Source organism: Triticum dicoccoides, chromosome 6A (genome assembly GCF_002162155.2).
Source record: "Triticum dicoccoides isolate Atlit2015 ecotype Zavitan chromosome 6A, WEW_v2.0, whole genome shotgun sequence".
Classification (NCBI taxonomy): domain Eukaryota; kingdom Viridiplantae; phylum Streptophyta; class Magnoliopsida; order Poales; family Poaceae; genus Triticum; species Triticum dicoccoides.
The window spans coordinates 440,750,623-440,754,950 of NC_041390.1; positions in this window are offsets into that span (position 1 = coordinate 440,750,623).

Consider the following 4,328-nt stretch of genomic DNA (forward strand, 5'->3'; position numbering starts at 1 on the left):
TTCTTACAAATTTCGAAGCCATCACATACCAATTCCATTAACATGTTCTGAAATGTATAAGTTGGCAGAGACTTGGTGAACAAATCAATCACATAATTTGACTTGCAAGATATGCAATATAGTGATATTGCTTATTGCGTAACTTGTTTGGATCCGGCAACACAAGCAACATCATCTTTGAGATGACGGTGGATGTAGCCACAAGGTCTGATTAGAAGACTCTTATAAGATGGCTATCTCACCTAGCGGGAACACGAACTTTGTCTACGATTTGACATAGTAGGGATCTGATCAATGTATCCAATGATATTGGTGTACAGGTTTCTCCGGAACTGAAAGATTAGGACAAAATGTTTGATGCCTTGAAGATATCAAAATATATTGTTGAGCCCCAACAATTATGTGTGGTGGATCCAATGAAGGAAATATGCCCTAGAGACAATAATAAAGTTGTTATTTTATATTTTCTTATATCATGATAAATGTTTATTATTCATGCTAGAATTGTATTGACCGGAAACTTAATACATGTGTAGATACATAAACAAAACACCGTGTCCCTAGTAAGCCTCTACTAGACTAGCTCGTTCATCAAAGATTGTTAAGTTTCCTAACCATAGACATGTGTTGTCATTTGATGAACAGGATCACATCATTAGGAGAATGATGTGATGGACAAGACTCATCCGTTAGCATAATATTGATCTTTCAGTTTTATTGTATTGCTTTCTTCATGTCAAATACATATTCCTTCGACTATGAGATTATGCAACTCTCAGATATCGGAGGAATACCTTGTGTGCTATCAAACGTCACAACATAACTGGTGATTATAAAGATGCTCTACAGGTATCTCCGAAGGTGTTTGTTGGGTTGGCATAGATCGAGATTACGATTTGTCACTCCGAGTATCGGAGAGGTATCTCTGGGCCCTTTCGGCAATACACACCATAAGAAGCCTTGCAAGCAAAGTGACTAATGAGTTAGTTGTGTGATGATGTATTACGGAACGAGTAAAGTGACTTGTCGGTAACGAGATTGAACTAGGTATGAAGATACCGACGATCGAATCTCGGGCAATTAACATACCGATGGACAAAGGGAATTACGCATGTTGTCATAACGGTTCGACCGATAAAGATCTTTGTAGAATATGTAGGAGCCAATATGAGCATCCAGGTTCCGCTATTGGTTATTGACCAGAGAGGTGTCTCAGTCATGTCTACATAGTTCTCGAACCTGTAGGGTCCGCACGCTTAACGTTGGATGACAATTTAGTATTATATGAGTTATGTGATTTGGTGACCGAATGTTGTTCGGAGTCCCGGATAAGATCACGGACATGATGAGGAGTCTCGAAATGGTCTAGAGGTAAAGATTGATATATAGGACGATGGTATTCGGACACCGGAAGTGTTTCGGGGGTACCGGGTACATTTGAGTCACCGGAAAGGAGTTTCGGGCAACCCCGGCAAATATATGGGCTTAATGGGCCAAGTGAGGAAACACACCAGCCCACAAGGGGCAGGTGCGCCCCCTATAGGGACAGCCATATGGGGATGAAAGGAAAGGAGAGTAGGAAAAGGAAAGTGTGAAGTAGGACTCCTACTTCCTTCCCCTCCCCTCTCCTTCCTTTCCCCTTTGTCCAAACATGGCAGGGGGCGGCCAGGGCAGGAGCCCTAGGACCGGCCGGCCACCTATGTGGTGCGCCAGGCTGCCTCCCCTCCCCCTCCCACCTATATATATGGGGGGGGGGCCTAGCACAACACAACAACATCTGTTAGCCGTGTGCGGTGCCCCCCTCCACAGATTACACCCTCGATCATATTTTCATGGTGCATAGGCGAAGCCCTGCGCGGATCACTTCACCATCACCGTCACCACGCCGTCATGCTGAAGGAACAAATCTACTTCCTTGACACTTTGCTGGATCAAGAGTTCGAGGGACGTCATCAATCTGAACGTGTGTAGAACTCGGAGGTGCCATACGTTCGGTACTTGATCGGTCGGAACAAGAAGAAGTTTGAATACATCAACCGCGCCGATAAACGCTTCCGCTTTCGGTCTACGAGGGTGATACGTCTCCAACGTATCTATAATTTTTTATTGTTCCAGGCTATTATATTATCTATTTTGGATATTTTATATGCATTAATATGCTATTTTATATGATTTTTGGGACTAACCTATTAACCTAGAGCCCGGTGCCACTTTATGTTTTTCCTTGTTTTAGAGTTCCACAGAAAAGGAATACCAAATGGAATAAAACTTCCGCGATGATTTTTCTTGGACTAGAAGACACCCAGGAGACTTGGAGTGCAAGTCAGAAGAGCCAGGAGGTGGCCACAAGGGTGGAGGGCGCGCCCAGGGGGTGGGGTGCGCCCCCCCCCCCCAACCTTGTGGGGCCCTCGGTGACCTCCTGACCTATATATTCCTCCTATATATACTCATATACCGCAGGAACTTCCAGGGGAGCCACGAAACCACTTTTCCACTGCCGCAACCTTCTGTACCCGTGAGATCTCATCTAGGGGACTTTTCCGGCATCCTGCCAGAGGGGGATTCGATAATGGAGGGCTTCTACATCAACACCATTGCCTCTCCGATGAAGCGTGAGTAGTTTACCACAGACCTACAGGTCCATAGCTAGTAGCTAGATGGCTTCTTCTTCTCTCTTTGATTCTCAATACAAAGTTCTCCTCGATGTTCTTGGAGGTCTATTCGATGTAATACTCTTTTGCGGTGTGTTTGCCGAGATCCGATGAATTGTGGATTTATGATCAACTTATCTATGAATATTATTTGAATCTTCTCTGAATTATTATATGCATGATTTGATTGTTGGAAATATGCCCTAGAGGCAATAATAAATTAGTTATTATTATATTTTCTTGTTCATGATAATCGTTTATTATCCATGCTATAATTGTATTGATAGGAAACTCAGATACATGTGTGGATACATAGACAACACCATGTCCCTAGTAAGCCTCTAGTTGACTAGCTCGTTGATCAATAGATGGTTACGGTTTCCTAACCATGGACATTGGATGTCGTTGATAACGGGATCACATCATTAGGAGAATGATGTGATGGACAAGACCCAATCCTAAGCATAGCACTAGATCGTGTAGTTCGTATGCTAAAGCTTTTCTAATGTCAAGTATCATTTCCTTAGACCATGAGATTGTGCAACTCCCGGATACCGTAGGAGTACTTTGGGTGTATCAAACGTCACAACGTAACTGGGTGACTATAAAGGTGCATTACAGGTATCTCCGAAAGTGTCTGTTGGGTTGGCACGAATCGAGACTGGGATTTGTCACTCCGTGTAAGCGGAGAGGTATCTCTGGGCCCACTCGGTAGGACATCATCATATGCGCAATGTGACCAAAGAGTTGATCACGGGATGATGTGTTACGGAACGAGTAAAGAGACTTGCCGGTAACGAGATTGAACAAGGTATAGGGATACCGACGATCGAATCTCGGGCAAGTACAATACCGCTAGACAAAGGGAATTGTATACGGGATTGATTAAGTCCTTGACATCGTGGTTCATCCGATGAGATCATCGTGGAACATGTGGGAGCCAACATGGGTATCCAGATCCCGCTGTTGGTTATTTACCGGAGAACGTCTCGGTCATGTCTGCATGTCTCCCGAACCCGTAGGGTCTACACACTTAAGGTTCGATGACGCTAGGGTTATAAAGGAAGCTTGTATGTGGTTACCGAATGTGTTCGGAGTCCCGGATGAGATCCCGGACATCACGAGGAGTTCCGGAATGGTCTGGAGGTAAAGATTTATATATAGGAAGTCCTATTTCGGCCATCGGGACAAGTTTCGGGGTCATCGGTATTGTACCGGGACCACCGGAAGGGTCCCGGGGGCCCACCGGGTGGGGCCACCTATCCCGGAGGGTCCCTTGGGCTGAAGTGGGAAGGGATCCAGCCCAAAGTGGGCTGGGGCGCCACTTCCCTTATGGCCCATGCGCCTAGGGTGAAGGGGGAACCCTAAGGAAGAGTCCCAAGGAGGGAAGGCACCTCCTAGGTGCCTTGGGGGGGGAGGGAAACCTCCCCTGGCCGCCGCCCCTAGGAGATTGGATCTCCTAGGGCTGGCGCACCCCCCCTTGGGATCCCTATATATAGTGGGGGTAGGAGGGCCTCTAAGACACAACTGATGCCTTTGGTGCAGCCCTCCCTCTCTCCCAAGTTCTTCTCCTCTCCCGTGGTGCTTGGCGAAGCCCTGCAGGATTGCCACGCTCCTCCATCACCATCACGCCGTTGTGCTGCTGCTGGATGGAGTCTTCCTCAACCTCTCCCTCTC